The 13,710-nt window shown below is 38.4% G+C and overlaps 1 long non-coding RNA gene across 5 annotated transcripts in view; it reads right to left on the reverse strand.

Annotated features, from left to right (window-relative positions):
- The window catches only part of LOC103349951 (uncharacterized), a 73,519-nt gene that overhangs the window by 42,639 nt on the left and 17,170 nt on the right, over positions 1 to 13,710 (reverse strand). Inside the window, exon 4 of one of the 5 annotated variants that reach the window (XR_007923123.3) lies at positions 571 to 908. The exons of 3 other annotated variants lie outside the window; for them this stretch is intronic. This is a non-coding gene — a long non-coding RNA (uncharacterized LOC103349951). Of the gene's footprint in view, positions 1 to 570; positions 909 to 5,678; positions 6,025 to 13,710 lie in introns of those variants that run through there. One more of the 5 variants, XR_016233543.1, reaches the window with a different exon arrangement.

The raw sequence follows: 13,710 nt of genomic DNA on the forward strand, positions 1-13,710 counted from the left end.
AAATGAGGGGCATGTCAGTCACAGAATGATTCTTCGTTCTACAAACAGTTCAGTTTTCAGATGCTACCCAGATGCATGAAAAAAAAAAATACCTATTGGATCGTTGACGTGCATTATTAGCTATCCTATCTGCTATGACTAAACTCTATATCAAGTACATAAATTGAATTAGGTGTTACAATTGTATTACATATTTATTTTCAATCTTGTACCTGTTTGTGTGAATTTGTTTTTAACTTACATTTCTTATTGTTCTGAAGAATTATTAAAGCAATTTACCTTAAAATTATTGTAATTTTACAGAAAATTGCCTACCTTGAGTTCCAAAATTTATTACTTTAAATTAAATATATTTACTATTCAATGTCAACATGATCAAATTTTGATTTAGATATTTCAGGATCTATTGAAAGTGTTATATATTCTTATAAGGATAGTTGTTTTTAATTTTAAAAGTGAAACACAAATGTAATTTTTATATGAAACTGCAAAAGCTTTGAAATTCACAGATAAATACCCAAATATGTGGTCAGGAAGAGGAGAGAAATGAAGAGAAATATAAATATATTCTTTTTTCTTTAAAAAAATTTTTTTTTTACTTGAAGTAGAGAATGTCAGAGAGAGAGACATAGAGGGAGAGAGAGGTCTTTGTTCTGCTGGTTCACTGCTCATATGGCCACCACAACCAGGGATGGGCCAGGATGAAACAAGGAGCCAAGAATTTCAACCTGGTCTACTACATGTGAGGCAGGGACCCAATCAAATGGGCCTTATCCACTGCCTTCCCAGACGGCATCAGGAGAAGCTGGATTAGATGTGTAGGAACTGGGACTCCATCTGGTGCACTCACAGGGGCTGACAGAGCATCCCAAGAAGTGGCTTAACCCACAGCAACCACAATACTAGCCCTGAAACAGAAGCAGATGCAGAGTTACAAAATTTTGAGGGATGTTTTAGCAAAAAGTAATACGAATGGTAATAGAATTTTACTGCCATTTAGATGTTATATGTAGCAGCAACTTGTCACTCTTGCTCTCAAAACTAGACAAATTATTAGTTTTTTTTTTTTAATTAAAAAGCTACATTCTAAAACATATAAGGAAACTAGAAGGACTCTAATTCCAGGTAGACAAATGCTCTTTAATAGGCTGAAATCATGGGAAACTTGTTTTCCTTCAAAGACTTTATTGATGGAGCATGCTGGCAACCAGGATTGCCATCTACAAAAGACCATGAACATTGTAAAGGCGAGAAGGACTGACATAGTACATGAAAGTAGAGGCACTCCAATTGCATAGTGTGTTCTTTATGAAAGACATGGTGGGTGCAGAGGCAGGGGCTGGATAGACAGACTAATCATCAATACGTTACAGAACTTCAGGGAAGGGTCAACCTCCAGACATTTGAGATAAGCACTGGTCCCCAATCTGCCTGTGAAAACTGGCTGTGCTGTGCTCTGCATCACAAGTTCTCTCCACCATTTTTCCCCATTGTTCATCTGCAGCTCTTGGCTGGTTTTCCATTTGACTTAAATCCAGGAGTTCTGTGACTCTAACAGAATAAGAGCTCAATATATTTGTTGGATGTGATTCTTGTTGTTTGAAAAGACTGATTCAAATGCAAGAAGACCCCTTCTTTACTGAGTTCTTTGAAAAGGTTAATTTTGTAAAGTTTCTCCTGAAAATGGTAAGAGATGTACACATGATTCTGGACTTATGAAGGGGTTATGTCCAGGTAGAGCCATCATAACCTAAATATATCTGTAAGTCAAAAATTCATTTAAAATCCCTAACAGGCAAACATCATGGCTTTGAGTCAAAGGACAATGTGGAATATGGGTTGCTTCTCCTCATGACTTGATTGGTATCTGAGCTTTGCTGTTGCTGCCCAGTATGGAGAATGTGTGTGGTGCCTCATATGTTCAAACTGGGAAAAGACCAACTTCAAAATTTGAAACACTATTATGTCCATCATCTTTGCACCATCATGAAGTTGAAAAATTATGAGTCAAACCACTCCACATCAGGGACCATGTGGATCAGAGTCACCATTTCTATGACCCCAGCTTGGAATAAACTATATATCTTAGAATTTTAAATTGCTTTTCTTCAAGCCTTGCACATTACCCATAAGATTTTTTGTCAACTGTACATGGGTTCTCTCCATAAAGACAGAAGACACAAAACTTCAGAATAAAAAGATTGCAAAACCATCATAGTGTTCCATTCACTGATTAGTGGTTAAACAAAACATGGCACTGTAAGACAATGAGAACATGTTTTAGCCAAAAAAAAAAAAAAAAAAAAGGCAATGAAATTCTGATTCACATTGAAGCAAGTGCAGGCATTGGAAGTGTTATACCAAATAAAAGAAACTATTACAAAAGGTACCATATTCTATGATCCTAATGATATGAAAGATCCACCGGCCATGTGTATCTTCTTCATGAATGGGCCTGCTCACATGTCTACTTAGAAGGCTGGTTTTTCAGTCCACTTTCATGGACTTAACAGCATCTCCCTCTGTCCCCTCTGCTGTTTGCCTCTCCATATCCACTGTGTCTTTCTATTACAGACTGAGTTGTGTAAAACTCGTTCTTTGTGAGCATAAGATTCTAACTTTATCATTATCTTGGGACATCTATTCCCATAAAAATGCCCCAATCTGCCTGTCAGTTTCCACACTTGGCCCAAGAAAATATGCTGTGATTTTTTTAGGATTTCTTTGAAGCTAGAGTACATTTTGAGGGCAAGTTTACCTTTACAACATTGAATCTTTAAATCCCTGAAAGCAGTGTGTTTAGGTCGTTTGAGTATTCTCAAGAATCTCTCAGAAATTTTGGAGTGAAAGTCATGCACAGTGTTTATTTATTGTGAGATAGTACTCATGAATTTTATCCACATTAATTCATTAAAATTTGCATATTTGGTTACATGTAAGTGATTTTTTTGTTATTGGTATGTAAAATTACGAATGTTGTCATTGAACTTGTATCTAGTAAGAGTGTTCAATTCAGATATGAATTATTGTACTTTTGTTAGGTAGGAAGTCAGAAACTGAGCCTATGTGTGTATGAGAAAGGCCTGAAGACCAGCACCCACTGCGGAAGCTCCAGAAGCCCAGCATCTTGCACTTCAAAGTCCTGCCCAGACCCTGATGACCGTCCAGGGAGTCCTGACCCTTCTACCTGATAACCTTCCAGGTGCAGCCTATCTGCACTTACAGGTCCCGCCCAGATCCTGATGACCTGCCAGGGGGTCCTGCCCCCTCTACCTGGCCTGATAACCATCCTTCCTCTAAGGCAGGGCGACATCACCCAGGCTTCCCCTGTCTGACAACTTCAGGGGGAAAAACTCAGAAAGGACTTTTTCTTATTTACACCCAACAAGTCCTTTGTTCCTGAGGAAAAGAAAGAGAGGAGGAGAGAAAAGGTGGGAAGGCAAGACCCATCCCCTTAAAAACCCCAGCCTAAATGTGAACCTACACACTCTCTCAGGTCCTCTCTCTCAGGAAATGTGCCCATCCGTTCTTACAGATGTCCCTACCCTAATAAACTTTGCCATTTTGCTTTCCACTGCTCTCTGTCTCACTCCTGAATTCTTTCTTGCGGGAATACAAGGACCCTTTGCTTCTCTGGTAACACTTTTAGCTACAATTTCTTTTGATTTCTACGTGGCAGATACTTCCTATGCAAATCATGACACTTGTCTTCTCTGGCCCCTCCCTTTATCTTGTCCTAGTATCCTTTTCTTTTATATTGGGCTTCATTTCCTTCTGACAGCCAGTAAATTTTAAGTTCAAGTTTCAGACTGTGTGAATGCTATTCTACATTAATTAATTAATAATATTATCACCTTTGTTAGTGCAAGAAAAATAGAAAGTTTAGGGATTCACATGGCCTCCCCCCACTGAAAGGCTGAAAGTTTTTCTCTAGCTCTGTGAGCATCTTAGAAACACTGCTGTTTTTGTTTTAATCTCTTAACAACAACATTGTTTTTGATTTCTTAACCTCTAATCCCTGGGCATTTTAGGATTTGGCCATGACTTCAAAGGCAGAAGGTTTGGGGAAAATTAATTGTGGGTGAGGAGGTGGGAAGTCCTCAGTACAGGAAGGAATAGAAGGTGTATGAGCAAGCAGCCAAGATCATGGCTGTGCTGGAGAAAATCTAGTGGACTCCCCTACAGAGTACAGTATTCTTAGTGTAGAAGGGGAAATCATTAGCTGACAGTGGGAGGCTAGAGACATGGGTGGTAGATAAATTGGGGGTGCAAGATAGTTTGAACAAAGAATAAGGTTGGAACTGACAATTTTGAAAAGCAAGAAATTGTGTTTATAGAGCTGGTGAATTGCCGGGTATGCCACACAAGATTTCTGTAGGCCAGTTGTCTCACCTGTTTCATTTATCCAGTCCATCTTAGAGGGTTAATACAAATTCTTAAGAAATAATGACTACAAAATACCTTTAAAAGCTACACAATGTTATAAAATCCATGAAGTACAAATGAAAAGCAATGCCTACTATGAAAGGATCAGTTTCAGGGGTGTGAAGGGAAGCAGTAACAGAAATCTGAGTTGGCAGTTAACCCTCAGGGGAGCTAGGGAGCCTGATTCCACTGCTCAGTGTGCAACAGCATCCCTACCTTTAATGAGAAGCAAGTAGGTGTGATGGGGTTGCCCACTGATGGTGTGTAATCGAAGAGCCTGACTAACATACTAGGAAAGAGTTTGAGTCCTAAACTCTGGTACAATCTTGGGAGATGGTCTGTTATTTTTTTTTCTTTTCTTTTTAAAAAAGTCTTTTACTTTTTTGCTTATATAAAGGGAAAAAATTTCACATATTTCACAAATACAGTTTTGAGAGCATAATGATACTTAACTTTTTTAAAAAAATAGACATCTGATAAATTCTGTATCTCTATAGCAAAGATGGAAAAACAAGAGTTAAGATTCATTATTGTTATTACTGTTATTGTATGTTTTAAAAAATGCAGACTCTCAACCTACTGTCCCCAAAGGGGTTTTGCAATCACTAGGCATTCAGCCAAACACCCATGTATTATTCATAAGGCCAGTGTGTTTATTTTAAAAAAAAGCAGAGCTGCTTCAATTGCGAACTATACCCCCAAACATTGAATAGTGTCTGTGACCATTAATTCTACTTTCGTGATTTTTTTTTCCATTTTGAGGCCTTAAGACATCTGGCCTTTAACCTCAATAATTTCCTTTGATTACTATGCCTGTCTCAGGCACAACCACTATGAATATTGAATACCAGTATTGCATGGAGCTCCCCAAAGTAAGTCTACTCATGTACAAATAGCTGTAGATTGTCTCTCCAAGTCTTTACAAATTCTTGAAAGCAATAGCTAAAGTTTGAACATGGACATAGTCAAGATTTTCTGAAAGTTACGAGTTATCTACCAGGTATCTAAGCCATAGTGTTAGTGCTTTCAACAGCATACATGGTTTAGAAATACATGGTTGACTGAGAGACTGATTTCTCAGTTTGGTAATGAATGAACCAGTATTTGTCTCAATACAATGTTTTGAGTGCCTACAATCCGCTGTGTTTTGTGCTTCTACTAAAATTTATTAGGTCAATGGAGTATTATGTATGGTTTACTCAATGAGTGGTGTTTAATTAGTTGAGAAGATGAAACCTATGTCTGTAAAGCTATTTTTTAAAGAATTATTTATTTATTTGAAAGTCAGAGTTACACAGAGAGAGAAGGAGAGGCAGAGAGGGAGAGAGAGAGTTATCTTCCATCTGCTGCTTCACTCCCCAATTGACTGCAAGGACTGGAGCTACAATGATCCAAAGCCAGGAGCCAGGAACTTCCTCTGGGTCTCACATGAGGGTGCAGGGGCCCAAGGACTTGGGCTGTCTTCTACTACTTTCCCAGGCCATAGCAGAGAGCTGGATCGGAAGTGGAGCAGCTGGGACTGGAACCAGTGCCCATATGGGATGTAGGCACTGCAGGCAGCGGCTTTATCTGGTATGCCACAGTGCCGGCCCTGTAAAGCTATTTTAATAAGTTACATTGTATATAATTTAACAGTTTGTAAAAAAAAAAACCACTTATCCATCTAGGAGCCTTACACAATTCTTATAGGTAAAGCAAGTTCTATTTGAGAAACTGAGTTTCAGACACAGATACTAGAGAATGGCAGAGCAGGGGCTTCAGTTCTGTTAGCAGTGTCCCTGATCTTGCGCATGTCCAATACCGTTGGTGAAAAAGCCCTGTTGTGGGACTGGGCGTGTTGAGGCTGAGAACCTGTAGTCTCTATGTGTCTGAAAGCAGTAGAACCCAATGGATTCAGTTTTCCCCAATCTCAGAAGGTGGTGTCAGATCAGGAGCTACTGAATAGGTGGAAGAAACATGTTGAGCACACAGAAATAATGCAAGGCTGAGCTTCTTGTCAACACTGAGCTCGATGTGTTTCCATGGACCACCCGAGAAGTACAAGTCTGGGTTGGGGTGTAGCAGATTCCACGTTGGCCAAGAAAATAGGGGGTGAATTGATCTGAGCAGACACAGGGAAATTGCCAGATTCAGTCAGTGATTGATGCACTCTGAGGCTTCTAGTTCAACTCTATGAAAGCTTCCTTTCATTTGAACCATTGGCAAAGAGTTGTGTTTGAGTTCATGGTGTCTTTCATAGATCACAACACATTATTTTCACACAGTTTTAAAGAAATCTTTTTAATCACCATCCTAGTGGAGCTGTAATTCTACTCCGAACTGAAAACGCTGAACTCCTTAACTCACATATATATTTAGATTAGAAAGATGCAGCTGGGCTTTCAAATTGGCCCCATGCATTTTCCTTCCATGATTTGGCAAAACTTTAGGAACCCATTCTCCACTGTTGGCCTCTGCTCTTGTTTTAGCACAGTGGGGGCTCTCACATTTCTACCAAAAGGCTTATTCACAATCAGGAGTCCTTTATGGGGGCTTCCCACAGAAAGTCACACAGAGGGATGTAGGCTCCCCTTTGTCTGGGTTCCTGCAGAGAGGCAGCAATTTAATGAAAACAAGGGAGCCAGACCACATTCTAAGATTTTACTGTGTAAGCCCAGCATATTGAAATGCTAAAGGCTTGGCTCTAATCATCCACAATAATGAAAATGCAGTTTATCTAACATTCAAAATGCACTTAATTTTAAAAACATTCTTCGTTCACACATCAACCAGATCATCCATTATATTTTGTCTTTATTTTTTTAGTCTAAGATCATGTGTCATAGAGAAATAGGGCTTCCCATGTTTAGAATAAAAATAAAGAGAATTTTTGCAAATAGGTAATAAAGTGTGATATTTCCACTCTAAGAGATTTATAATTATTTAGAGAAATTTGTTGAAATGGGAATAGCAATGAAGCATGAACTATTTAGTGCCCTTCTACATGAGTTCCGTCTCTTGTTGTATTGGTAACATCCTACAAGAAGCTACATTCATATACACAGTTGTTTGGATAAACCCCTTCGGATCTGCTGGCTGTTTAATGTTTTTCAATAATTATGTAATTAGCTCATCCTCTTTTCCACATTTAGTGTTTCCCTCCTAGCAACTTGGTTCGTTTACTTTAGGGACTTTCTGAAGCTCTGTGTGCAGAATTAATAAGTGGAATAATTTATCTCCACTCTTTTCAAAAACTGTCATTTGGACTCAGAATGCCTTTAACTACTACAATGTCGCTGACGCTTTGAGGTTGCCATGGTTCTTAGTTGTTACAGATCCGGGAATCATTTTAAACACTAATCACTCTTTCTTCTATCACATTTCCAATTTTTTAACCTACAAATATTGTATTTGAAGCTATTTCTAAAGAAACTTCCAGTTAGGGATATTAAATTACTAGTCAAAATTTCATGATAAGTAAAATAAATGGCTAATGCACCAGGTTTGGACTAAGAAGAAAGAGAAGGAAATAACAAAATAATTATTAGGCAATTTCAGAGAGTAAATGAAAAGTAGAATTAAGATATATTTATTTTGGTGCCGAAAGTTTTTGAAATCCATAAATGATTTTTTCATTATACATATTTCTTATGAACTTGTTTTTCTTTTAAGTTTGAGAGGCAGAGAAGTGGAGACAGACATTCACACACACTCAGAGAGAGAGAGAGAGAGAGAGAGAGAGAGAGATTGTGCTTCTGCTAGTTCCATTACCAAATAATGCCTACGACATTCAGGCCGAGCCAAAAGCCAGAACTCAACCTGGGTCTCCCAACACATGGGTGTCAAAGACTTAAATTCTTGAGCCATCCATTGCAGCCTCTTGGAGTATGTACACATTATCAGGAATCTGTTATCTGGAGCAAGCTGAAACTGGAATGCAGGCACTCCGATACGGGAGTCAAGTGCCTGCACTCTGTGAACTTTGGAAAACCATTCATCTGCTGCTATATCAAATAGTAAGTGCCCCATGAGAAGGAGCTCAAACACATTGTATCTCATTCATTCGGTTCATTTCTTTACAAACTGAGATGCTAGCCTTACGGTTATACAATTTCATTATAATAGTAATCTACAGTTCTAAGTTTTACTCTTTTAAAATTCTGTTTCTTTGGCTGTTAATATGAATTTTATTTTAAATAATCTTATAAGAAAAATATAAGCATGGTCTCAGATTTCATACCAGGGAACCACTGCATAGATTGGAACAATGGCATTTTTGTGACACAATCTGACTCAATAAAAAAGTAAACATATCACGTCTAAAATGTGCATTTATACCAACAATTGTTGAAAATTCATGTGAAGGCTTTAAAATAATTTGGGTGTCCCCCAAAATATCTGCATTGGGAGGCTGGTCCCCCAAACTTTACATTAATGGATAATGGGCTGAATATGAGGCTTGATCTGTTTATGGCAACTCAGAGGGAAACCCAGTGGGAAGTATTTGGGTCTCTTGGATGTGTCCTCAGAGACAGTGAATTGTTTATGCCATATTTGGCTCAATTTCTCTCTCTGCTTCCTGATTCACTGCCTGATCCGCCGTCTGCACACAGCTCACCACCTGTCACTATCATCAGAGACCAGAGAAATGGCCAGCTCCAATGTCATGAACTCAAACAAACCTTCTTTCCTGGGGAGCTTCTCTCAGACCCTAACGTAGTGAAAACCTGACTGATTCAATGCAGAAATGACAAAATTTTCAACATAAAATTTCCAGATGTGGGCAGACTGTGTAAGTACACGTTTTAGTAGCTTATATATTGGGGTGATGATAAAGACAGAAAGAGGTAGAACTAAAATCAAGATGGAATCAAGAAAGGAAAAATAAAAACATGAAGCAATTAAGTAATAAAGGTACAGAAAATCCTTGTAAAATGACTGACATGGACTGTGTGCTCAGTACTCTTGTCAATTTGATTATGACCTCTCCACAGACAGAACATAAGGAAGAAAATTACTTATTCATATTTCTGTACTCTCATTCGTATATGTGTATTGTTTTTTCTTTGAAATACTCTCTTTGGCTAATGGCATATTGAGAAGATTATGCTTGTAATTTTTCTATATTGTTTTTCTGCTACTGATTTCTAATTTGATTCCACTATAATCAGAGAACATAATCTGTGTGATTTTGTTTGTTTTAATTGTCTTAAAATATTTTTGTAAACCAGGATATGATCTCTTTTCTTGAGTATTTCATGATTGACTGAAGGAATGTGTCTCCACTATGGATGAGTGGAGTGTTCAATGGAAGTCAGTTGTATCCTGGCTTTTGATATTTAACTACAGACTATTGAAAAATCTCCTCTTTTATTATACTTTACGTGATAAAAAACTAATCTTGGATAATACCTGTGGTGGAATGAGGTGAAAAGGTCATGCCAAGATGGCCACTGAGGTGAAAAGGTCATGCCAAGATGGCCGCTGACAACAGAAACTGCCGGGCAACAGGCCATGATTGGATGGCTTTGGGAACCACATGACAACAGATGAAACCACATGACAACAGAGCCTGACTGATGGAAAGCCGTGATTAGATGGTTTCAGAAACTGCCTGGCAACAAGAACCTGACTGGCAACAGGCTGTGATTGGTTGGGGCATAGACCAGCCCTTGACCACATTGGCTGGTCTTGGCTATATAAGCTGTTGTACTAACTCAAATAAATGAGTCTGTGGGCTTCTCGTCTCAGGCCTGCTTTCACCCGACCCCCCGGGGTCTGTGTGGTGACTCCGAGCCTCTTGCCCCCAACCACGCTCCTCCTCTCAGAAATGAATCCACTGCAACCTTGTTGAGAAATCAACTCCAACAAATACCAAATTTACTTTCCATTTTTAAAAGGGCAAAATATACTTCATTCTATATATAAGCTTGATATAGTCTTAATTATAGTGTAGATGCCCACATAGGTTTCCCTCAGAACTCTATTTCGAAAAATTATAAATGCTTCTTGAAGAATTTCATTTCTGTGAACAAAAAAAACCACTATAAAATGGTGAAAATGAATGTAGAGTTAGGCAATATGAATGACTATTTACTACAGCAACTTCTCAGAACCCTCAGTGCAAAGAAATCCATCGATTTTCTTCTTCCTTTGTGGTGCTCAGTGAAAGATCAGCAACTCATCTCTAATTTTAAAGGGGTATCCCCTTATTCCAGCCCGATGGATAACTGGGAATTGAATCAGCAGACACTTGCCTTGATTTGTTACTGGAGGCAAGGCAGACAGAATCTGGGAGGGCTGGGGGGCGATGGTAATATCCATGCTGGAATGCAGAATTCCCTGAATCTGTCAAGAAAACTGTGTAGGGGCTGGCACTGTGGCGTAATGGGCTTAGCCTCCTCCTGCAGCACTGGCATCCCATATGAGCTTGGGTTCTACTCCTGGCTGCTCCTCTTCCTACCCAGCTCTCTACTGTAACCTGGGAAAGCAGATGAAGATGGCCCAAGTGCCTGGTCCTCTGCACCAGCATGGGAGACCTGGAAAAAGCTCCTGGCTTCTGGCTTCTGATTGGCCTGCTCTAACCATTGTGGCCACTTGGGGAGTGAACCAGCAGATGGAAGACTTTTCTCTCAGTCTCCCCCTCTCTCTTTCTGTAACTCTGCCTTTGAAATAAATAAATAAATAATCTTTAAAAAAAAAAAAGGAAAAGAAAGCTGTGTGCATTGCATTTGTACAAATGCTACCATATGTGAGGTCACCTTCAGGAACAGTGTTCCTCAAATCATCTGCAGTCTTAGGCAAAATAATTTTGCAGTTCAAGCTTGATTTTTCATAACTCACATTTTCTTTATATTCTGAAAAAGAATGTCATGATCAAAAATGTTATGCATCAAACCAAACTCATAGTTTTAATTCCATTTTTTCCAAACACTTTTCTGCTCTCCACTTAAGTGTTTCTCAAGTGTTGAATATGCTGGATGAGTGCCATCAAGCTGACCTAGAAAGTGCTGCATTGGGTGGCCCTACGTCAGGAGTTAGGCTTCCTCCTGGTGGCTCCAGTGTCCACAGCTCAAGCATTCTCTCCATGTGTGTGTTATTGGACCCAGGATGAAGGTACACCATCTTGCTAGAGAATGTTGTCCCAAGGTAAAGCCTTATCAATACAGCATATTTAGGGCCTCTGCTCATTTCACACCGACTGATATTCCACTGACCAAACACCACATTATTGTATCACAGACTTAAGAGGCATCCTCTATTGCCAACTATAGGTGGGGAGAGAAGATGATACCTGTTGAACAATACTTCAAACTTGCATAAATGTTATTCTTCCCTTTTCAATATACTCATAGCTCATACTTTTCCTAAGATATGAGTAATTTAATGGGTACCAAAGGGAAGAAATACTATAATCAAATGGAAAAATAAAGGGAGAAGTTGTCTTTTAACTATTGATTTAAAGCTGGGATAACAAATTCAATATAAATTGTTGATAAAACAAGAATCAGAGTTGAAGAGAATTAGAGTAAAGATAATTCTCTTCCAAAATACATAAACAGGAGTGAGTTGCTAATCTTTTTCCTTTGGTTTAAGAAGTCTTTTCATAATGTGACTAGCTTTTATTAATTGAACAGCAGTAAGACCTAATGACATAGCAATGAGATACCTATGATGCAAAACTCATGTGTGCCTATGTTGTTCTTCTCTGGACTGTAATTTGACTTAAATATTTCTTTTTTAAAAGTGACTTATTTTAATCCTTAAAGTGAAATCTGTTCTTTTGTGTTCAATACTTGATTGGACTTGCTGCCTGAGGAAAAACAGATTATAAAAATAACACCTGGGTTGTAACATTTTAAAATTGTGGAAAGCAGTTAATGTTTTCCATTAAAAAGTAATGAATGGATTGATCAGGGTAGGTGACCAGCCCATGAATCTGAAATTCTCTCCCCTACAAGATTTCTAGATATAGACGGAAAGGAGTTTTCAGAAGGATAAATACAGAGCGACAAGGGGAACAGAGTGCCACTAGTGGACTCCAAATTAAAGCTATTTCTGAAAGTAAAAGGCAGCCAAAAATGCAGCAGGAGACACCTGCTAATAGGAATCGCATTAGGTGGGAACTGTGGGAAGCAGCAGGGCTCTCCTTGGAAAAAGCCAAAACTAAGTAGAAATTGACAATAATGATTTGTGGAATATGGCATCTGTGTTCATGTGTGTATGTGTGAGTTTATGTGTGTGAAAATAGATGTATAAAATCAAAGCTGGTAAACTTTAGAGATATTATTTAATTGCTGTATAGTGTACTATATTTCTAAGAAATTATATAAATTAAAGTTTTAGATTAACAAGTATAGTAGGAACTCATTTAGTTGTTTTAATCACTCAGAGTTATGATTTAATTTGAATATAAATTTAATGTTGATGCAACGAGAAAGGTCTTAAAGGGAATACCTGAGTGAGTGAACTTGGACTTGGTAAGAGGATATTCAACTAATCTTCCACTCTGTCATGTGAATTAACAATGAGAGTGTCTTCCTTGATTCTCATGTGATAAAGAACACATTTATGAGTGAGAAATAAATCATAAGAAAAATATGTAGTGGCAGTCTCTATGGCATTAGAAGGTAAAGCCGCTGCCTGCAGTACCACATCCCATCCAGTCCCAGCAGCTCCACTTCTAATCCAGCTTGCTCTCTCTCTGTCTCAAGTCCTTGGGCCCCTGCACCCTCGTGAGAGACCCAGAAGCAGCTCTTGAGTCTGGCTTCGGATCTGTCCAGCTCTGGCTGTTTCAGCCATTTGGGGAGTGAACCAGTGGATGGAAGACTGACTCTCCCCACCCCTCTGTTACTCTGCCTTTCAAATAAATAAATCTTTAAAAAATGTAGACATAGTATAAATTGGAAGAAAACTACACTTTAAATATCTCCACTGTTGAGAAAGAATTCTTTCAGCATTTTAATTTAACTCCTTGATTATTTAGAAATTTTATGTTATTCAACTTGATACTGAGACTTTTTATTGTTTTTCTTTTCTTTTTCTTTTTGCTGTTGCCCCTCCCCCAGTTATGCTCATTTATGTGCACCTGCTACATGTTCAACACTTTCTGTTGACACTCCCTTTCCTCCTCTCTCTACTTAATTCCAATTTTGCCTTTTAAAAGTATGTGTTAAGATCTAAGTATGGTCAGACACTTAATCCACAGTCTTTCTTGCCAGCCATCCCATAATACAATTTGAGGTACAAATTTATAGAGAAAGAATGAGAATATTCCATACTTTTTTAGAAAAATTAAAATTCTAG

The sequence above is a fragment of the Oryctolagus cuniculus genome, chromosome 5 (genome assembly GCF_051225735.1).
Source record: "Oryctolagus cuniculus isolate XC-2025 breed Fujian yellow rabbit chromosome 5, ASM5122573v1, whole genome shotgun sequence".
NCBI lineage: Eukaryota > Metazoa > Chordata > Mammalia > Lagomorpha > Leporidae > Oryctolagus > Oryctolagus cuniculus.